The sequence below is a fragment of the Pongo pygmaeus genome, chromosome 8 (assembly GCF_028885625.2).
Source record: "Pongo pygmaeus isolate AG05252 chromosome 8, NHGRI_mPonPyg2-v2.0_pri, whole genome shotgun sequence".
In the NCBI taxonomy this organism is placed as follows: Eukaryota; Metazoa; Chordata; class Mammalia; order Primates; family Hominidae; genus Pongo; species Pongo pygmaeus.
This window is the reverse complement of record NC_072381.2, coordinates 32,235,614-32,259,557: the sequence shown is the minus strand read 5'-3', so window position 1 is coordinate 32,259,557 and position 23,944 is coordinate 32,235,614. Positions and strand designations below refer to the sequence as shown.

The 23,944-nt window shown below is 42.3% G+C and overlaps 1 long non-coding RNA gene across 1 annotated transcript in view; it reads right to left on the bottom strand.

Moving 5' to 3' along the window:
- The window catches only part of LOC129006917 (uncharacterized), a 74,091-nt gene extending 53,959 nt beyond the window's left edge, over positions 1–20,132 (bottom strand). Inside the window, exon 1 of the long non-coding RNA XR_008492116.1 lies at positions 19,815–20,132. This is a non-coding gene — a long non-coding RNA (uncharacterized LOC129006917). The remainder of the gene's footprint in view (positions 1–19,814) is intronic.
- Positions 20,133–23,944: the final 3,812 nt, after the last annotated feature.

Below are 23,944 nucleotides of genomic sequence, written 5' to 3'. Positions count from 1 at the left end.
CTCTGTTGCTTTTTGACTTTTTGATAATAGCCATTCTGACTGGTGTAAGAGGATATCTCGTTGTGGTTTTAATTTGCATTTCTGTGATGACTAGTGATGTTGAGCATTTTTTCATGTGTTTATTGACCACTTGTATTTTTTCTTTTGGGAAGTGTCTGTTTATATCCTTTGCTGAGTTTTTCATGGGGTTGTCTGAGAAACAACTATCTTAAAGTACAAACCCATCATCACATATTAATAGGAAAAGGAAGGATGTTCCCCCTCACTTGTCCCTTTGTAGGTTGTCTTATCCAAGGTGGTTCTAATGTGTGGAGTGATTTCCAGATGGGAAAGATGGTGATGATGATGATAAGATGATGAAGAGTGCAAAGAGTGCATACTCACTGAGCATGTGCCAAGTTACAAAGATAAGCAAGTTGTAAGCACTTTTTCAAAGCCTTTCAACAATCTTATGATTAAGTAATATCATCATCCCCATTCACAGATACAAAAGCTAAGGCCTGGTTAATTACCAAGCCCAAAGTCCCAAAGCCAAAAGGTGGCCAACCTCACCAGGGCACTTCTTACCCCACCCTTTGCTGTGTCCCATTCATGGCATAAAGGGCCTCGGGCGTCTAAGTCACTCCACACAGTCAGCCACCTCTTCTCAGGCTGTGATAAGTGAACTCCTCAGCCAATAGAGCAGTGAGAGTTAACTTAGGAAGTCCAATGAGGTGCTGAGGACTGTCCTGATCCCTTTCACATATTAGCTCATTTAGCCCTCAACAGCTCAATGAACCATGAGCAATTATCATTCCTCCCCCATCATATAGGCAGACAGCCTCAGGCTCAGCCTCAGCCTCGGGCTCAGCCTTGTTACCTGCAGAGTCTGTGTAACCTGCCCCAGTGTACCAGCCACAAGGGTGGGCTGGAGCCCAGAGCTCGTGATCCAGCTACCACACTCACTCCTTCTGCTGCAGACTTGGCAGGTAACAGTTCTCCTTTCATTCTCAGGCTCAAAAGGTGAATGAAGGTAAAGCCAGTTTAACAGATACCTGTTTAGGTCCAAGTATAGTGGCTCATGCCTATAATACCAGCACTTTGGAAGGCCAAGGTGGGAGGATCGCTTGAGATAAGGGGTCCAAGATCAGTCTGGGCAACATAGCAAGACTCTGCATCTAAAAGAAAAAATTTTAAATTAGCCAAATGTGATGGTGTGCACCTGTAGGTCTAGCTACTTGAGAGGCTGAGGTAGGAGGATGGCTTGAGCCCAGGGATTTGAGGCTGCAGTGAGCTATGATTGTGCCACTGCACTCCAGCCTAGGCAACAGAGCAAGACCCTGTCTCCAAAAAGAGAAAAAAAATACATAGCAGTTTAGAAACAAGACACTATTTTGATTGATTTTTTTCTGGTTATTTTTTGAGGCCCTGGTTCCTTCTGGCAGGGACTTGAAAGAGAATCTACTTGATCCAGCCCCAGAAGCCACTGGGAAGCTGCTTATGGAACTGGGCAAGAGGGCAGTATAGACATCTGCTTTGCTGATAGTGCTGCTGGCAGCCCCAGCTGCTGGCGGCCCCGCCTACTGTTCCTAGCACCTTTTGTGCTATACTGCAGGACCAAACAAGAGACTCCATCTTTGGTAATGTCGTCCTATTGAGACCGGGAGTTGCCCGATGCCAATAAAAAATGTTTCCTGAACCTGCAGTTGGTGGAGACTTTCAGAAATGACCAAAGCACATCCTTCTCCAGCATGTCACTTTACATACAACACAATTTTTTAAAATTTTATTTTTCCATAAGTTATTGGGGGTACAAGTGGTATTTAGTTACATGAATAAGTTCTTTAGTGGAGATTTGTGAGAACCTGGTGCACCCATCACCTGAGCAGTATACACTGCACCATACTTGTTGTCTTTTATCTCTTGCCCCCCTCCCACTCTTCCCCCAAGTCCCCAAAGTCCATTGTATCGTTCTTACACTTTTGCGTCCTCATAGCTTAGCTTTTGCGTCCTCATAGCTTAGCTCCCACATATATCATATGATGCATAACAAGCATACGATGCTTGGTTTTCCGTTCCTGAGTTACTTCACTTAGGATAATAGTCTCTAATCTCATCCAGGTCATTGCAAATGCTGTTAATCCATTCCTTTTTGTGGCTGAGTAGTATTCCATTATATATATATATATATATATATATATATATATATATATACATATATATATATGTATCAGAGTTTCTTTATCCACTCATTGAGTGATGGGCATTTGGGTTGGTTCCACGATTTTGCTATTGTGAATTGTGCTGCTATAAACATGCATGTGCAAGTATCTTTTTCAAATAATGACTTCTTTCATATGACTCAATTTTAAAGGCTGCATTTACAGTTGACATTTTCTTCAGTCACAATTCAAATTTTTCCTCTTCAGCTGTGAGCAAAGGGAAGCATTTGGGCACCATTGCCAACCTATAAGGTCCGAGGACCTCAACCCAAACACTGAGTCGTGCATTTCATGGGGAGCATGGGGTGTTTCTCTACATACACTACACAGAATCCAGGAGTGCCATTTCTCAGAGCCAGACCTGCTTCCCAGGACTCCTTCCTACCTCCCTTGGGAATCGCTCAGAGCCATTTCCTTTTCATATAGTTTGGATGTTTTGTCCTGCCCCCAAATCCCATGTTGAAATGTGACCTCCAGTTTTGGAGATGAGGTCTAGTGGGAGGTGGTTGGGTTATGGGGGCGGATCCCTCATGAGTGGCTTGGTGCCCTCCCCATGGTAATGAGTTAGTGCACGCAAGAGCTAGTTGTTTAAAAGCACATGGCATCTCTCTTGCTCCTTCTCTTACCAGGTGATGTACCTGCTCCCCCTTCACCTTCTGCCATAATTGGAAGCTTCCTGAGGCCCTCACCAGAAGCAGATGCCAGCACCATGCTTCTTGTACAGTCTGCAGAACTGTGAGCCAAATAAACCTCTTTTTTAAAATAAACTACCCAGTCTCAAGTATTCCTTTATAGCAATGCAGAACAGACTAACACAGCTTTCTTGGGAGAAGAGGACAGAAACCTACATTGTTGAATGCCTTTCATGGACCATGAACCATGTGAGATGCTTTCCAAGTCATTGTCTTACTGTTCATAGAATTGTCTCACTAAATCCTCAGAAGTCTTTTAACCTGGGAGTTATTATTCCCATTCTACAGACTCAGAAAAGTTAAGCAACTTATCCAAGGTCAAGCAGCTAAAAAGTGGAACCAGGCCCTTTTGGATAACATTTTCATCACACTTGTGGCCTTCTTAAATTTCTATCCCCCAAAATAATTTTGGCATACACACCTGCTCTCTGCCATTTGCCAAACACAAGGTAGGTGCTTAATTATAGCTTTGTTAGTGAATGAATAAATGAATGAATGATATATTTTTTAGTTAACACTCACTTTGCCATAAACTTCTGTGAATTCCCATATCAGGCCATTCAGCTATTCTCCAGTTGTTAGCAACTCTCCCAGATAATTATCTAGACTGTACAATTCCTTTTGTGCAGGGTTCCAAGAAACTTAGACTTAAAGTTTTCCTTTTCCACCCCCACCTCTCAGTTGAATCTTTTGGGTTAATGCGCTTGGCTCCCACTGATCAAGTCAAAGCTGACAGGATTGCAGACCTGGCGAACCTCCAAATCTCCAGTTCCAGAAATAGATTATGAAATAAGCAAGGGTGTAAGACAGTTATAATCCTGATGCTATTAATACCCAATGAATGGAATTCTTAACACCCGCCATTGTTGGTCAACTATCATGCAGCATCATTCCTGCACTTTAGAGTTACAGAAACATTGAAAATAACTTATCCACCATTTAAGATCCCTTGAATTGGTCATAAACATATTGTCTAAGCCCTGGCAAACCTCAGTTTCCCGCTATTACGTGTGCTGTATCTACTCTTTCATTCTGAGGGATGGAAGTAAGTAGTGCAGTGTTTGGTCTATTCAAGATTCCATAGTTCTGCACCACAAAGTGTTCTCTAAGTCCAGTGGTTCCAAAAACATACGTTTCTACAAAAATTTTTCCTTTACCTCAAAATAAGAGAAAGGGAAAAAATTCTTTCTGCTCATGGCCCAGATTAACCATGAATTGCTAACATTTCCTTGTGAGAGGATGGAAACATGGAATAGTTAAAACTGAAAATAGCTATAATAACCTAGCTATAAATGTATCCTACACTCTTGGGTTTTTGAGGCTTAAAGAAGTTAAAAATGAAAGAGAAAAATTTAACTGGATTAATTTTTCTAGGAGTGTGTATTTCCGCACATCCATTAGTAAATATAAGAATGGTATTAAGGTATCCCAATCATTATACACTGTTTATTGGACAGACGTGATTTTCAAATGGTGTTTTAGAATTGAGCTTCTTGCTTTTACCATGGAGAACACAGTGCTTCTTTACCCTGGTAAGCTTCTCCTGAAAAAAGGCAATGATTTTCACATATATCCAAGAAAACATTCACTGACAACATCAATAATTAACTTCTATTCCTTATTTTTATCCCCTGAGAAGGGTGCATTTAAGGGAAGATTGTCAAAGGACAACAAAGAAATCTAGGTAGTGGTGACATCACAGGACTCTAGGACTTCCCTAGAGAAGATGCCTCTTGAGGTTTGAAACACATTAGTTAGGTAGACTAACTCCCAAGATCAAACTTATCAATATTTGATAAGTGCTGAAGCTGACACACACAAAGCTAGGAGAAGCTCATTTTGCCTGCCTGGCTGCAAAACAATGACAGCAAAGATCTACAGTCAAGCTATGATCCATTTGAGTGTGTGTTCAACTTTACTTAAATTCATTCATTCATTTATTCTTTCTTTTATTGATTCAACAAACTTATTAAACACTACACAGGGCACTTTCCTAGGTGCTGGAGGTATAGCCAGGAACAAAACAAACTCCCTGCCTCAATGACATTTATATTTTAGTTGGTGAGGGAAATAATTATGCATGCATATATAGACAGACACACATATAAATACACACATACATATATATATACTGTATGTATCCATACATACATTTAAGATACATATATAATATATTACATAATCATTATATATTACATCAATGTATTATATACAGCCATGGCTCACTTAATGATGAAGATATGTTCTGAGAAATGCATCATTAGGCCATTTTGTCATTGTGCAAATGTCACAGAGTGCACACAAACCTAGATGGTCTAGCTTCCTACACATCTAGGCTGTGTGGTGTAGCCCATAGCTTCCAGGCTACACACCTGTACAGCATGTAGCTGTCCTAAACGCCATTAGGCAACTGGAACACAATGGTAAATATTTGTGTATCTAGGCATATCTAAACATAGACAAGGTACAGGAAAATAATGATATAAGAATCTTATGGAACTAATGTCCTATATGTGTCCGTCCTTGACCAGAATGTCATTATGGGGCATAGGACTGTACTAGTATATAATGTATTATATGTAACTGAATAATATTATATATATAAAACTCAGATAACGATACATGCCATGGAAAAAATATAAGGTAAAGCCAAGAAGCAGGGGTGGGGCAGAGCAGGAGGTGCTTTTTCTTCGTGTTGGAGGATGTCAGGAACACCACCTTGATCAGAAATCTGGAAGGAGAAGGGAACAAGCCACACCAGCGTCTGGGGAAGACTGTTCTAGGCAGAGGGCACAGTCAGTGGACAGAGGCTCTGAGGGAGAAAGGTGCTTGGTGAGTTTGAGAAGCCGCCAGGAAGTCCGAAGCTAGAGCAGAGTGAGCCCAGGGTGTGTCTGCAGATGAGGGCAGGGGCCTCAGGCCATATTATACAGCACTTGAAGGCCCCTGAGAGAAGTCTGGCTTTTACCTGAGTGAGCTGAGAAGTGATTAGAGTGTGATTAGCTGAGGAGCAACTTAATCTGACTCACTAAAACCAAAATGAAACAGAAATCCTCCACTGCCCAGTAGAAAATAGACTGCACGGTCCCAAAGGCAGGAGATGGGAACCCAGTTAGAGATGTTTTGCAAAAATCCAGACCAAAGATGGTATCTGGTGCTACCAATAGGTCAGGTAAGATGAGGGCTGGAAACTGATGACTGGATTTAGCCTTGGGGGAGCCTTGGTGACTTGGACAACAGCAGTTTCAGGGGAGAGGAGAGGACAAAAACCCTACTGAAGTGAGTTCAAGAGAAAATGGGAGGAGGAGAGGGGTGCAGACATCTCTCAGGGGGCAGAGGAGTAGGGCAGGGACAGAGGGGGATGTGGGGCTCAGAGAGGGTTCTTCTAAGACAGGAGAAATAGCAGGATGTCTGTATGCCAATGAGAGTGATCCAGTGGAGAGTGAGAAAAGTGATTTCATGGGACCAAAGGAGACAGAAGCAGGAGATGTGACTGGTGAATCTTCCCTGCAATGGGGGGGCGGAGCTTCCATAGATGCCCTCACCAATGGTTCACAGCTATGGGAGGGAAGATGTGTAGGTGGGTGAGTGGGTGTGTAGGGTGGTGGGGATTTAAGGAAGTCTTCTTCTGATCATCTATTTTCTCAATGGAATAAGAAATAAGGTTACATACACACAAAATCAGCAGAGAGTGAAGATACAGAAGAAGAATTCAGATATTTCCAGAGAGAAGACAATTTGTGAAATAGTCTCCTAGGAAAGTTAGAGAGGGAAGGATCATGAAATCCCAGCAAGAACTTCCCGGCACACTAAGGTCCCACGTGATATTAGAGTCATGGACTGAAAGTGAGACCAATCAGATTGGCTGTGTGTTGTTTTCCAACCATATTCAGCTAGCAGATTCAAGTACAAGATAGGAAGAGGGTTGGATTTAATTGAATTACTCTGCAGTTGAGAGCTGCAGGTGAGTGATTCCAGCACTTGGTCATCGAATCTGAGCTGCTCAAGTAGGAAAAACAGAGGGGAGTTGAATGAGAGGCAGTAAAAAGGTTATAGGATCAATGGATTGCAGGATTTAGTGGGATCAAAATGTTATCAGAGTTGGGTACTGGAGGAAGTAAATTGCAAAAATAGAATGGGTTGCATGAAGGCAACCTTGGCCTCATCTGCTAATGAAAGGAAGGTGTATGTGTTTCCTTCTGCTGCTGTAATGGATTATCATAATTTATTGGCTTAAAACAACACAAATGTGTGATTTGTAGTTCTAGAGATCAGAATTCTGAAATGGATTTCACTGGGCTGTAATGAAGGTGTTGACATGGCTTTGTTCCTTTCTGGATATTCTAGGGAGAATCCATTTCCTGGTCCTTTCCAGGACATAGAAGCCAACCACATTCTTTGGCTCGTGGCCATCTTCCTCCATCTGCAAATCCAGTGATAGCGGGTAGAGTTATCCAGAACAGCCTTCTGACCTCTTCCATTTCTGCCTTCCATATTTAAGGACCTTTGTGATTACACTGGGGCCAGCTGAATAATCCAGCATAGTCTCCTTACTTAAGGTCAGCTGATTAACAACCTTAATTCCATCTGCAACCTCAATTTCCCTTTGCCATGTAATGTAACATTTTCACAGATTCTGGGGATTAGAAAGTAGACATCTTTGGTGAGGGTTGGGGAGGGTGTCCATTATTCTGCCTACAACAGAAGGATTGTAGTTATTGGTAAAGACAAGGTCTAGATTTGACCATGGGAAGTGGTGGCTAAAGTGGAGTGGAGGACAAGATCACTGGAAAAGTGAAGGTCCAGGAATAAGGAGCCAGGATATTAGAAGCAGCATCTGCAAGAATATTGCAGCCGCCAAGAATTATAATAGGAAGAGTACTGGGGACAATGGTAATTAATCAGGACTTAAAGTTGTCAACGAATGGAGAGTAATGAACAGGGGATAAAGAAATTTTTATTAACAAGTTATTGGGTGAGAGGTGGTATTGGAGATCAATGCTGCTGAAGTCAGAGTCAAGGGAGAAGACATTTTCCAAGTTCTGCTGCTCTAGAAGAAGATTCAGAAAAGGTAATAAAAATGATGGGGAATTCTGGAAGTGCAGAATTTCCTTATCGTATCTCTCAACATGGGCTATGATAACTCTCAACATGGGCTGTCATAACCATAAGGTATTGTTTTTAACTTTTCAAAACTTTGACACATCTGTTATCTTCATATATGTTCATTACATCTGTGAGATGGAAATAGAAAAGTTTTCGTCCCTCTTCCATGGTTTGGAAAATAAGATGTTAATTGATGGCAAATAAGTGAAAACATTAGATCTGTCCTGTGCCCATTTAATTACTTAGCTGAGTTATTGAAGATATTGTGAAAAATATAATGAAGCATATCATATAATTACATTCCTCCAGGAGACTAGACTTTTGGGTCAAAAATCCGTTTGAGAATCTGATAACAATAATGAATTTTGCCCCTAAAAAGGCACATTGGCACATACACAAAATTTTACATATAATTTTATGATATCACCAATTTCCCTAAAGTCCCAAGGGAGTCTACACATCTCAGAATCAGAACCTCTTGTCTGAATGTTGAGGTAAAACTACAGTTGACCCTTGAATAACACTGGGGTTAGGGGCACTGAGTCCCGCTGCAATACAAAATCCATGTTTAACTTTTGACTCTTCAAAAACTTAATTACTAATAGCCTACTGTTGACCGGAAGGCTTACTGATAACATAAACAGTCAATTAACACGTATTTTGTAGGTTATATGTATTCTAGACTGTATTCTTACAATAATAGAAGCCAGAGAAAATAAATTGTTATTAAGAAAATCATAAGGAGAAGATAATACATTTACTATTCATGAAGTGGAAGTGGATTATCATAAAGGTCTATATCCTCTTGGTCTTCACGTTGAGCAGGCTGAGAAGGAGGAGGAACAGGAAGGGTTGGTCTTTCTGTCTCAGGGGTGCCAGAGATGTAAGAAAATCTACATATAATAGGATCCATGCAGTTCAAACCCATGTTGTTCAAGGGCCAACTGTAAAGACAGTAGAAATTGCCTAACAGTGTAAGTTACAAGAGAAAGTATAATCAGGTGCCAAATGGGTGATATGGAAAATTATTGTAAGTCCAGAAAAGCAATGCATCACTCAACTTAGGAATAATTATGGAAAACCTGTAGAATCTTGAAGACAGGAGATGATTCCATGGAAAAGAGGAGGGATGGCATTTAAGGTAGGAAGATGGAGAGAAGCTGGAAATTAGGTTGGAATGTTTCAGAGCCAGTGAATAGACCAATTTAACCATCTGTGAAATGTGGGCAAAAATGACTTCCAAGGTATATTTGTAAAAAATAATTAAAGCTCTTGGTGAAATGTGTCCCTCAAAACATTATTAATATGGTACATGGGTCTGTTTCAGGATGAGCAAGGCATAAAATTATTATTATTATTGATTTAGTAGGAATTTCTAAATTTGTGCTAACACTTACAAGGTCTCTCTATCTTTAAAATAAAATACTGAAGCAGAAAAAGTAACTTTCTCATATTCTCAGGGAGAAGGTTCTCAGACAATTATATAACAGCTACTTGAACCATACATTTTTTCCTATGATTTTTATGTATGTTACATGTTTTTAGCTCTTTTAAAAAACAGACTTACGAAGATAAAACAAAGGCTTTTCTTTATAACTGGGATAAATAATGCTTCCCTTATTTCAAGAGCGGGTGTGAGATCCCAAACCCTGTTTTTCCCAACCTTCTTTTGCTCTCTACAAAATGTAAGCCGCCATGTGGAAGAAAGTAAGTAAAAATGTCAATACATTGCAGCTACTTGGACAGCATTTAGAGAGAGTAAAATGTTTTAAGAACACTTAATATTAAATGGAAAACAGATGAATGATGATAAATAAGTCTATATATAGGTCTGAGTTGCCATGTTGGAATCTAAATCTGAGACATTGCAGGGAAAATGCTGTGCACGACTCATCGGAGGGCTGAATTACACCAAAATGAGATCCAGGTTAAGAATGTGGAGACTCTGGAGAAATCCCTTAAGGCAGGTTTTTCTGAGCCATATTCCCCTTGGCAATGTAGCCATGCAGAATAATCACGAGTATCCTGGAATCGTAGAGTGGTAGGACTGGGCAGAACCTAACTGTTCTCAAGTCTGATTCTCTAACTGATGCTGGGGTTTCCTCTCCAGCACACCTGCCTCTTCCCTGAATAAGCATATCTGGAGACAGGCAAAGTCAGGGGTGTGCTGGTAAATGCTTATCAGCTAATCTCCAAAGAAAACAAAGGACACTGACAGGTAGCATTTGCTAAGATCCGAGGTGTAAATAATCCCACGGTGGCCAATTCAAGCAACCAATGTTACATCAACATTATGTACTATTTCCACTGCATAGATACGATGGCAGTAAATAACCTCAGAGGCATATGTAAGAAGACAACATAGTAAAATGAGTTGGAAGTGGTAGATTTTAAATGTTTTTACCTTTTTGGAAAATATTATTTATTTAATTATAATGTAATAGGATTTAACTTATAAGAATGGCTATATAACATATAACACATAATAAATTGGCACTTATGAGCCAGTACATGCTAGCTCTGGCACACACTGATAATAGCCCTGGAAAATGACCCTGGACCACCTTCCATGAAAGAAAACCCCTTAGCAGGTCCTGATCAATGGCAACTCCCCAATATCACCACCCGAGCATCAGCACATTTTTTTTTCTTTTAAGAGACAGGGTCTCTCTGTGTTGCCCAGGCTGGAGTGCAGTGGCACAATCACAACTCACTGCAGCCTCAATCTCCTGGGCTTAAGGGATCCTCTCGCCTCAGCCACACCCAGCTAATTTTGTAATTTTTTTGAAGAAATGAGGTCTTGGTTTATTGTCCAGGCTGGTCTTGGATTCCTGGCCTCAAATGATCCTCCTGCCTTGGCCTCCCAAAACACTGGGATTACAGGCATGAGCCACTGACTGGTGTTCAGCAGTTTTAAGCCAGGCTTGTCTTCTTTGCTTCACTCTCGTTTCTTTGTAGTTTCTTCAAACAAAACAAACACCGATAAACTCCAAATGAATTAATGATATAAATGTAAAAATGAAAGAACTAAGAGAAATACAGATGGATATTTTTATAAAATTGGAGAATAGACTTCTCAAGCATCACATAAAATTCAGAAACCAAGAAAATAAATGAATAGACTTGATTTAATAACGTAAAACACTTGTATAAGAGAATATTTCATTATTAGTAAACAAAGTTAAAGAAAAGTCACAGAACGGGAGGACATGTAAGTACCATACCTAACAGGTTAATAGCCATACCCTGTATAAAACCTCTTGGAAACCAAAAGGAAGAAGACCAAAAAATCCCACAGAAAAATTGGTGCAGGATAGAAACAGATAATTCATGGATGAATCATAAATGACAATAAATATATGAATAGATGCTCCAAGAAACACACAATAAAATAATTAAATACTTATTTCACCTAACAGATTAGTAAATATTAAGATGTTTGATAAACCCATTGTTGAGGAGGTATGGGGAAACAGGCATTCAGACACTGTTGGTAGAAGTATAAGTCAGTGCAGCCTATTTGAAGAGGAAAAGACAGTAGTGTCTAAAAGACAAAAACAAAATGCACATACACCTTGACCCAGCAATTCTGTTATGATTTAAAAATTTTTTAAATGACCTAAAATATATGTACAAAAATATTTGTCACGGCATGGTGGTAACTACATAATATTAGAAACAATTGAATGTTCTCTAACAGGGGACTGATTAAAAAACGTGTGGTGTGTCCCTAAAATGCAAGGCCACTAAAAGCTCTGTCTATGTAAGTATCAATGTTCTCCAAGATGTATCATTAAGTGGGTAAAGGTGCCAAACATCGTGTTTGTTTTTGTTGTTGTTATTGTTGTTGTTGTTGGGACAGAGTCTCGCTCTGTTGCCAGGCTGCAGTGCAGTAGCTGGATCTCGGCTCACTGCAATCTCCGCCTCCTGGGTTCAAGCTATTCTCCTGCCTCAGCCTCCTGAGTAGCTGAGATTACAGTCAAGCGCCACCATGCCCAGCTAATTTTTGTATTTTTAGTAGAGACAGGGGTCTCACCATGTTGGCTAGGATGGTCTCCATCTCTTGATCTCATGATCCGCCCGCCTCGGCCTCCCAAAGTGCTAGGATTACAGGTGTGAGCCACCTCGCCCGGCTGCATCGTGTTTAGCATTATTCCATTTATGTAAATGTAAAAGGATGTGTGTATATATATTTGTATAATCGTGTCTCTTTCTGGGAAGAAATGAAGGACACTATTAACTGTTATTACCTTTGGGTTAGAAGATGATGTTTACTTTTAATTTTCTTTCTTTATAAAAAGAAAGACTTTTTTAAGTATAAACTTAAAAAAACAAAGTATATGCATCAATTTTATTTAAAGAACAAACTTTACTTTTTTTCATAAATAAATAAGAGTTTCTTAGTTTTGGTTCCCCAGAAACAGACCTTGAGACAAGGATTTGAGTGCAAGCGTTTGTTTGGGGGGTCATCCTAAGAAATATCAGTGGGATATTAAGGAAGGGAGACTGGGCAGCGGAAGGAGTGAATGAAGAGCGTGCTGTCAATCAAGTTACCACTATGGGCAACTGGAAGCTGTGATCCAGCATAAAACATGCACCTGAGTTAACCCACCCAGCCAAAGAGGTATTTAGCCATCAATTCCTGTGGGTCATTGATTGAAGGCTGCTCGGGGGGCCTTAACTCCATGGCTCAGACACAGACAGAACAAGCTCTGCGGCCAGAGAAAGCCTCAGGCAAAGAGCTGGGACAGACGCAGGAGATAGGAGCTGGGAGGGGATGTGGGTTGGCCGCAAGGCATGTCTGCTATGGAGACCACAATCCTAGTATCAGATTATGATAAATAAATAGAACATGCATGTTTGCTGACCTAGCAATTTCACATTTAGGAATCTCCCTCCTGACGTCCTTACACACCTGGGCCCCAATCAACAATATAGAAAGACAGATTGATTGCAAAATTGTTTGTAATACACTACAGCCAAAACAAAACCAAAAAGCCAATGTGAATGTCAATCAGTAGGAAGAGATTAAATGCACCATGGTGTATCCTACTTATGCAAGTCAAGAAAAACAATGAGGTCCATCTTAGTAAATTTCATGAAAAAAAAATCTGAGACACATCACCTTGTGGAACAATATATATCATGAGACCTCATTTTTGTAAAATAGCAAAAACAAGAAAGAAGCAAATAAAAACATACACAAACTCCAGATCAACTCTATGTATGTGTATGTGTACACGGCAAAAGGTCTGAAAAAATAAACAAGTTGCCAGAGTGTATGCAATGTAAAGTGTACATTACTGATGTTTTAATGTATTATTACATGTTTTCATTTACTATAAGGACTCACATTACATGAAAAGGGGTGCTAGAAATAGTACCTATTTCATAGGTTATTGTGGAGACTGAGATAATACACGTAAAATAGCTAGCACTGCACTGCTCATAGAGTGAATCTTCAATAAATATTGAATGGTTGCTGTTAAAAAGGATGGCTTTACTCCATCTCAAAAAAAAAAAAAAAAAAGGATGGCTTTATATGTCACAAAGAAACTGTAAGTATAAAGTGAGCCAGAGTTTGCTTGTCTCTTCACACCTCACTCTATTCACTTATTTATTTGTTTGTTTATAGACTCAGGGTCTCACTCTGTCACCCAGGCTGGAGTGCAGTGGCATGATCATGGTTCACTGCAGCCTCAATCTCCTGGGCTCAAGTGATTCTCCTGCCTCAGCCTCCCAAGTACTTGAGACTACAGGTGTGAGCCATCATGCTTGGCTAATTTAAAAATTATTTGTAGAGCCGGGAGTCTTGCTATTTTGCCCAGGCAGGTTTTGAACTTCTGGCCTCAAGCAATCCTCCTGCCTCAGCCTCACCGCTGGGATTACGCACCCATTTATTTAACAACTATCACTGAGGTCCTCCTACCAACTAGGCATGGGAGAGGCATCAAGCGACAAGATCAAATCCCTGCTCCCTCCAGCAGGAGCTCACATTCTGCTGGGGCAAACAATGAAATAAACATGCAACATGTCAAGTGACAATCAATGCTACCAGGTAAGGAAATGGGGTCTTGGAGTTAGGGTGCTGTTGTTTATAGGAGGGTCTCTGATAGAGTGCTATTTGAGTGGAGATCCGATGAATTCACTGGGGAAAGTGCATAGGCCTGGGCAGGTTACGGGAAGGAAGAAGAGTTCACTGAGTGAGAAGTAAAATGATTGGAGCGGGTGGTTAATCCTGGCCTGATATTTTAACATCACTGCTGCTGCAGCATAGAAATTGGATTGGCGGAGGGGAACAGGGGCAAGGTGGATCATGTGTGTGACGTTTGCCTTCACAGTAGTAAGACAATGAAGACCATGGCAGTGAGTGTGGGACTGGAAGGAATGGGATGATGGGAAAATAGTTAAAAGACGAAAACAAGAACCTGATAATTAATTAGATGTGAGAAGAAGAAGAAAGAATTGTGAATGAGGCTGAGGTGAAATTGCTGCAGGGCACAGCCGTGAGGAGGTCTTGAAAGAAAGGGCTGCCCAGGATGGAGCCTCCAGCCTCCCATCCAGCCACTTCCCTCCTTCCCATTACATGCTTGAGTGCTCCCCCTGCACCAAACACTGTGTTCTCCAGAATGTCCTTGCTCTGGGTGGCTACTGCTATGGTTTGAATGTTTGTGCCCTCCAAAACTCATGTGGGACCTTGGTCCCTGAGGAAGAGACCTGAGCTAGCATGCCATGATGTCCCGTGCCACCTCAGGACTCTGCAGAGACCCTAGCATCAAGAAGGCTCTCACCAGGGGCGGCCCCTCGACCTTGGGCTTCTCAGCTTCCATAACTATAAGAAATATATTTCTGCCCAGGTATGGTGGCTCACACTTGTAATCCTAGCATTTGGGAGGCCATGACAGGAGGATTGCTTGAGGCTTTGAGTTCAAGGCTAGCCTGGATAATAGAGGGAGACCCCATCTCTGCCAAAAAATTAAAAATTAGCTTGGCATTGTAGCATACACCTGTAGTACTAGCTACTTGGGCGGCTGAGGCAGGAGGATTGCTTAAGCCTGCAAGTTTGAGGTTGCAGTGAGCCATGATTGCACCACTGCACTCTGGCCTGGGCAACAGGGTGAGACCCTGTCTCAAAAAAAGAAAGAAAGGGAAGGAAGGAAGGAGGGAAAGAAGGAAGGAAGGAAGGAAGGAAGAAAGGAATTTCTCTACTTTATAAATTACCCAGCTTCAGGTATTCTGTTTTAAGTAACAGAAAACAGAGTAAGGCAGCTGCTTAGAGAACTGTATTCATACTTCAAAACCCAGACCCAGCTCAGGCATCACCACCTCCAGGCAGCCTGATGCTACAGCTCAAATGAATCGTTTATTCTTCTGCATCACTTCCAGCCTCATCCACAGCCTAGCCACACAGCTTCCCAACCAACAATAAGCAACACAGCCGTGGGTCTGGATTATAGCCCAGTGGGGAGGGGGAATAGGAAGGTCTCGAAAGAACCTGTGAAGACCCTGCACTTGGCATGTTGCAAATAGGTTGTGCTTGCACCCCTTGGCCTTGAGTTGCTCACATTGGGCAACTGGAGCAGGTAGAGCTCCTGGCCAGTTAGCTCTCACCATGAACAGCACATCCATTTACCCAAGAGCACCAAAGAAATATCATCATTTTCTATATGTGCTATGTCCTGAAACAAAAAGGGGGGATGCTCTATCTGTACTAGGTGTTAAATTGGAATTATTTTAGTCTCAGTTTCAAGTGAGGCCCCAAAGAAATAGATAGAACATACCAAAGTGAGATGCAAGATTTGCAAAAAGTGCTTATGGAAACCAGTTTCGTAGTCTCAGCCAACTACCCACCTCCAGACTATAAAAGATGAGAGGGAAGCCAAGAAAAGAATTGAAATTTACAGTAGGGAATTTTTGGAGGAAATCTCTGCTGTGGGCCTCACCTGGAAGAAAGAATGAGGTCAGTTGCCCTACCTCAAGCCAAGGTGTAGGGGTGCCTCCTGATGCTTGGGGGACGCAGTGGGCTGGTGTCTGGCTGAGAAGTGGGGAGCCTGGCTTGTTGGTTGCTCTGTGGTTTTGGGGTCAGCTTGCACTCAGAGTTGGGTACAAAGGACTCGTCATGCTTCCCATGAATGGTGACAGCCGTTCGGGGGAAGGAGGGAGTAAGAGGGGCCAAATAGAAAGTGAGGCAGCCCCAGTAGGAAGTGACTTCAAATTCCCCGGGGCTGAGGAAGAGCCATAAGCAAGCAGCCAGAAGAGATGCATTCAAGGCCCCAAGGGGCTCCAGGGGAGACAGCCCCAGGATTGTGGCCCAGTAGGGAATAGAGAGTTGGAGGGTCTCAGAAGAACCTGTGAAGGCACCGCACAAGAGAAGGGCTGCTGTAACCCTGGCCTCTAGCTGCTGCGACCCTGGCCTTCAGGCTTTTGCTCATCCTCCTTCTCTCCTCCCCGATCTGATGCTGGGGAACTCAGAAACCAGCTGGAGTGAGCACCTGGCTGTGGCAGCCATTAGCCCTGTGGAGGCTGAGGCAGGAGAATCACTTGAGCCTGGGACTTTGAGGTTGCAGTGAGCTGTGACTGCACTCCAGCCTCAATGCAATGGGGGTGGGGACCAGGAGAAGTTTTACCCTTAAATGAAGCATGACGCTTTTGATTATTACACTTGATTCAACGTATTAATTACTGGACAGAGCTGATGTTTTGAGATTTAAGCAACTGGGACACTTTTAATGTCTAAAGGTGACCAGGAAAGCTATGGGCCCCTGAGTTTTCCCCCAGGACTGCGAAAGGGTGGGCCTTAGCAAATACTCTAAAAGGAGGTGGAGGTAAGAATAAACTCGCCTCCTCGTCGCATCCCGTGGGTCATGGTTAGTTCATCATAACAAGTGCTTTTCTGTCTCCATTCTTTCCCTCTTCTGGGAGCTCCTTGAGAGCAGGAACTTACACCTAGTGTAAGCAGTTTGGCCCACAGCAGGTATGGGTTTTTGTAGATTGATCCAAAGTCTGCTGTGACGTGCTTCATTTCTGTTTATTCCCTCCCAGTCTTCTAAAATTGAGCTCCTCAACTTAGGTCCTTGAATGAGTTCCAAGTGTGAGGAGAGAGTGACTACCCTTAGCCCCCAACTTAACCCTTAGTGCATCCAGGCAAGTGCCCAAGGGCTGAAACCCAGAACCTCTTGCCTTCGGCTGCAAGCAAATCTTTATCCAAGAGGGCCTTAGAAAAATGATCATTTCTCCATGGAATCAACACAAATGCCAAGTTTATCAATGATAGACTGGATAAAGAAAATGTGGTACACATACACCATGGAATACTATGCAGCTGTAAAAAGGAATAAGATCATGTCCTTTGCAGAGACGTGGATGGAGTGAGAAGCCTCATGTTATGCTCCTGTTACGTGTTATCCTCATGCCACATTTTGTCCTCAGCAAACTAACCCAGGAACAGAAAACCAAACATGGCATGTTCTCACTTATAAGGAGGAGCTGAACGATGCGAACACACTGACACATGGTGGGGAGCAACACACACTGGGGAGCCTGTGAGTGGGAACGAGAGGACGGAGAGCATCAGGAAGAACAGCTAATGGGTGCTGGGCTTTAATACTTAGGTGATGGGATGATCTGTGCAGCAAACCACCTTGACACACAGTTACCTGTGTAACAAACCTGCACATCCTGCACATGTACCCCGGAATTTAAAATAAATGTCAAAGAAAAAAAGAAAATGATAATTTCTCTGAATGCCATGGGTTAGCAAAAGGCTGGGCTGGGAAGCATTGCTCTAAAATAGCTCCTGGGACCTTTGCATTTTGCTTTCTTTCTGCTCTATGTACAATAATTTTTTGTCACGCCTCCCCGAAAGTTCACCACTCTTTACCACTGCCAGCTACCCTGTCACCACATGAAACGATACTTCATCTACATGAGCTGAATATTGCATCCCTTCTTCTTCATGTTTGTACACAGCCACCATGAGTTTCACATGTTTTGTGAAATGCAGGCATCACTACAGTTGATGTACAGAAGAACCCAATGAGGCTGAGAATGCTTACGCGCATCACCTCGGAACTGCTGCATGCGTCAAGAAACGTGGAATAGTTTCTCCCTTGCAATTGCTGTCAGGTGCCTGCTGCTTCCACCCACGTTTACACTCCAGGCTGTGGGTGCTGCTTGGGGTCCCCAGTGGGCCCAGCCTCCACAGGTAGGATTCCAGTTGGCCCTGGTGGGAGGCATGTGACAGCCATGGGGCCTTTCCCCAGCCTCTTCCTGGCTTATTCCTGGCCCCCACACCCTGTGTTTGCTACCTAGCTGCATCTCTGATTTCTGAGCTCCTGGATTGTGGGTATTGCTTTCTTGGGTTTGCAATATCTGCCTGATGCCAAACCCCTTGGCTCTGCCTCTCCTAGGGTACAGCCATGGTTTGGGGGCTCAACTTCTCAGGGTCACCGAAGCTGTAATCTGCTAACCCAATTTCAGTTCCTGGATCTTTCTGGCTATTCCTGTTCAGTGGATACCCAACCCTGGTATCATCTTACTAGTCCCGGAATCTTGAATTGAGAGCAAAAAGTAGTTGTGTTTTTGTTAGAAAAGATGGGGACAAAGTTAGAGGGTGGGAAAAAGCATCTGATGCCCAAGACTGTGAGCTGAACTGGAAAAAGAAAGAGTGTCTGAGGAACTCCATCAGAAAACTCTGCATGAAGTCTTTGGATTTGGGTTGTCTATCTCCAGTAATAATGTGCTGGTGATGACTACTTAGGTACACCATCGTTCGGAGACTCAGTAAAGACTACAAATGAAAAAGCATAGTCTATCAAGGCATGATTCACACTCAAAGGATTTTTGAAACAAGCAAAGAACTTTGTTGTTTAGTCTGGCAAACATTTCACTTTGAAAATAATCGTAAATGAAAACCGTGCTCCCTGAATCTTCCAGCTATCTGTGTGAAATGCTCTTAATTTCATAGGTGGTTGGTAAGGGACCAATTACTTTCGACATGTGAGTGAAATGACATCATCTTTGCCAAACAACTTGCAGTGAAATGAGAGACCACCTTCCTTATATCATATTTCATATGTTCTCTCTCTCTCTTTCTGTCTCTCTACAAATTGGCCCATGAGTATTCCTTCACTTTCTCCTTATAACAAAACAAAAGAAAAATCCAATCACATGTATTGCCAGCTGCTTCTCCCTTGTGGCATAATTCTACAGAAGCAGTGAGAGGACAGTTTCAGTGGGAGGCTGCTACAGGACCACCAGAGAGTGCAGGAGTCCTGGGCCAGGGGTCTATGAGCTGCTCCAGAAGCTTCTGACTACTGTTTCTGGAGCCCAAGTTCTGGAATCTGAGCAAGGTGACACTGGTTCGGCTGGTGGTCCTCTCCCCTTGCAGAGGGAACAGGTGCTTAGTGGAGAAGCTGAGGCCTTGGGCACTCTGTTTTCTTCTCCCCTGGCCCAAGGCAGGCACTTGGGGTGTCCTCTTCCACAGGTGGCCCCTGCTGGGGATTTCCAAGCCCCCAACAGAATTACATTCTTCTTCCTCAGTCCTTGCACTGCCTCTGTTTTCCCACAATAGCAAAATACAATGGCAGCCTACACAGCACAGCACAAACTAGCATCATGGCCTCAGGGCCACTAAGAAGGTCCTAAGACCCCTTGAATCTTGTCATGGAAGGCAAAGGCTTTCATTCCTCCCTTAGGGATAGGGCCATAGATCCCTCCAGGCCTTGGGCAGCTGAGCGGAACCTGGAACCCCTCACCCCATCCCGTTCCCGTCCCCTCCACCCTTGAGTTGTGGTCCCAGTGACCATGCAAACATTACCATTTTATCCAACAGCTCTACCAGGACTGGGGCTGGAGGTGACGGCTGCAGATCCTCTCCCAGTGAGAAGATTCTGATGGAGGGAGCACCCACATTCCGTGGCAGGCATCCTCCACCTGCCCCCTCAGCCTTTGAGCCAGAGCACATCACTTATCCAGTGAGAGAGGTGGCCAGCCCAGGGCAGGAGAGGGGGCTCCACGACCTCGGGGCTGGCCAGGGTGTAGTGCTGAGGATCTAGAGAACATTGGCAGTGAAGATTTCCCTATAACTCCAACTAATCTGGAATCTATCCTGACCACTTTTTGTTTTCCCATTTTTACCCAAGGGTCAGCTCTGCTTCTGCAAACATCCTGCCCTTCCCCTCCTCTGGCCTGTGCTCAGAATTCAGAAGCAGGTGTGGGGGCATGCGGCTGTGCCCTTTAGCCCATGGTCACAGGAGAAATGGCCTCAGCAGAAAGACTCCAGAAATGACAGCCATGCTCAACCTTGGGAGGTTTTACAAAACAACAGCCCTTACCTCCCCTTCCCCTGAAATAAAAAATGCAGGAATATTTTTAAATAAAATGTGTCATTTTTTAAGCAAGAGGTATGTGATTTTCCCAATGGCAGTTTTCAAACATTTCAAAAATGTTAAATGGTACGTCAATTCTCCCTTTATTCTTCATGCTTTCTCTCACCCTGGAAATATATGTATATATATGCACACATTATCCTTGGAGGTGTATTTTCTAGGATGCAAATAACAAAGGAAAGTGATGGCATTTGGAATTCAGGTGCTTGAAGAGGTGGACATGTGCTTTTCATTCCAGCATATAATTGAGGACATTGTCACTTGTCTTACACACGTGTATCCAGTTCTGTTCATCTGCCACCCTCTTTGCCTGTATTTGCTGATTTGATCAACTAGGTGTTTGGGTGAATAACCCACTCTCATACCACCACCATGCTTGGAGTATTTCCAAGAGCAGCACATCAAACTTGGGGCCAGGGCATGGCCTATTTCCAACAAAATATGGTCTTATACATTTCAGGACCATTTTACTGCTGTTTGCTATAACCAAATGAGCAATGGGCAGGTTTACGGACCACAAAAGCAAAGCAGCATAACATTTGGAATGTTCGTGTATGCTTATTTCTTAAATTTGAAGAACTCTGTTGTGATTTCAGGACTTGTGTACTAGTCTTTGATTCTTCTCCCACAAAGCCCAAGAGGAAATCTCCCCTTTCTCTTGTTCTTCTGGCCTTGGCCTTGCAATGTATGGTCTCACTCCCCTTGCACCTGGGCCATGTCCCTTGAACATGGTAGGGTTGTACCAGAGAAGCAAAGCTTGTATTGAATGGCACATTCCATCGCAGAGGCTCTCCTAGCAACATGGCAACAATAACAAACCTAACAATAGCTTTTTGTTTTTAGCTCTATAAAGTGCTGTGGCCATTAGTCTGACCAGAAAATTCAAAGGATATTTTGCAAGTGACGAGTGGTTTCTAGCTGAAGCACTGAAGTTGGAGCCCCTTGATTGCTTTCCACCAATCTGCTAATATCTAAGTAGACAGGCACCAGAGTTTCATTTGAGGAGCAGGATGTGCCAAAGGGGGGCGCTGCACGGGGAAATAACAGGGCTGGGGAGGCTCTAGCCCTGGCTCTGGTTGGTGAACTCCCCACATACCATTGGCCAAGTCATGTTAACTCTCTAGATCTTACTCTCCTCATCTTCAAAATGAGGAGTTATTTCAGTGCTGTGAAAAATCCAGATTTTTGGGTCTGTACTCATCTTGCTGAATCAGCGACTCTAGGGCTGTGCTCCAAGAATTTGACTTTTAACCAAAGGTAAATGGACGACTTTGTTGAACAGTTCTAAAAACGTTTATGTAATTAGCTTCCCAATTTGGCTTGCTTGGCAATAGAGGATCAATGCATACTTTAGGGTTGGTATGTTATGTATATTTTCTCTGATAGATTTTATAAAGGACTAAACTAACCCATTTTCTTTGCTGTTTCTGATTGGCTATTCTCTATAAAAGACTACATATCACGTGCCCCATCAGAAAAAACTTTTGAGCGTGTGTTTCTAATATATTTACTTTTAAAATATTTCTTATCTAACATCTATATTTACTTACATATGTCACCAGGCTTTAATAGCTACTATTTTATGTTAAATATTAAATATTAACATATTATGAACATTATAAAATATAAAAAATAAATATTTTTAAAGAAAAAAGTTGAAATAAGATTTAAACATTTTGATTAGTGAAAATCTTGGTGTAGCACTTTGTGGCATAGCAAGATGAAACACAATTTGTGATATTGATTTTGAGTTGTCGCTCTCTCTATATATATTTTTTCTTTCTTTTTTTTTTTTTTTTTTGAGACAGGGTCTCACTTGTCACCCAAGCTGGAGTACAGTGGCAGGATCTTGGCTCACTGCAACCTCTGCCTCCTCCTGTCTCCGCTTCCCGAGTAGCTGGGACCACAAGCCCACGCCCCGGTGCCTGGCTAATTTTTGTATTTTTTGTAGAGACTGGGTCTTACCATGTTGCCCAGGCTGATCTCAAATTCCTGGGCTCAAGTCATCTGCCCACCTTGGCCTCCCAAAGTGCTGGGATTTCAGGCATGAGGCACCCGGCCAAGTTCAGTATATTTTAATAGTTAAAATAGATGCAAATATGCTTCACAAAAATACTGTATGTAGATTCACGTACAAGAAGTATCTTTTTAGAAGACTCTCCTTACTAACTTATAATACTGATTTCTAAATTCCATCCACTAATTATGCCAAAGTGTCTTATGAGCTGGTAAATTTCTGCTTTTCTAGATATCAAATAGTGGTTGTTGCAAACTAATTGGAAGATTTGACATTTTTAATATTTCCAACAAACATTTTCAAAACATGATAAAATTCTTCACATGGAAAAAAAAAACTGGGGCAGGTTAGAAAATTATATTTCCAGGGTTTTTAATGTGTACAGATATGAGTTTTTATATTGTTTTTGGCAACAAAACCCGCATGTATTTGAGAATATTTCCAAGAATCCATTTCCAAAGGGCTCTTTCCATAGCATGAATTTCTTTCAACAATTATTACTTTCTCCCTCATTGTAACACTATTTTCTCCTCGCCTTTATCTCAAATGGACAGATCAAACATAGTTTTGGAAATATCTGATGAATACTGTATTGGCCTCAGAAAAAGTCAGCCAAATTGGAACCTTTGTATTTATAAAAGAATAACGCGTATCTGTCTCAAGTTTAACAATACTTTTAAGTGCTTTGCCATGAAATAACTTTTAACCCTCCAAGGGCACAAAAGATTTTCATCATTATTCCCCATCTCATTAAGATTCTACTTCTATTTTTCAATCAAGTAACCACACTGACGACACCCTGTAACATTTTGTGGATTTCTGGTTCAACTTTTTGCAGCAATGATATCCATATGGCTGATGATGCAGTGAACAGATGTTTCAGGAGGGGCCATGCCTGTGGATTTCCACTTGATGTCTCTTCTTTTTTTTTTTTTTTTTTTGAGACGGAGTCTCACTCTGTCACCCAGGCTGGAGTGCAGAGGCAAGATCTTGGCTCACTGCAAGCTCCGCCTCCTGGGTTCACACCATTCTCCTGCCTTAGCCTCCCGAGTAGCTGGGACTACAGGCACCTGCCACCACACCTGGCTAATTTTTTGTATTTTTAGTAGAGATGGGGTTTCACCGTGTTAGCCAAGATGGTCTCGATCTCCTGACCTCGTGATCTGCCTGCCTGGGCCTCCCAAAGTGCTAGGATTTACAGGCGTGAGCCACCGTGCCCAGCTGATGTCTCTTCTTTTATAATTCTGTCAAAGCAGCTACTCCCTGAGTGGTTAGACTCATATGAGTAAACCCCCACTCCCCATTTCCCCATTTTTTAAATTAAAGAAGTCATTTACTGTTGAGAATATCTTTTTCTGGTACATCTTTTCTTTGGCAAGCCATATAAAAGCATTTCTTTGTGTATTTCATTATTCAAACAGAATCTAGCAGCTCAATTATGGAATCATGTTGGAAGCATCTCAACTTTTATTCATTCAGCAACAACCCATTCAGCAACCACCCTGTGGTTTATCATTTTTACTTTTGTGCTTTGTGTCTTCC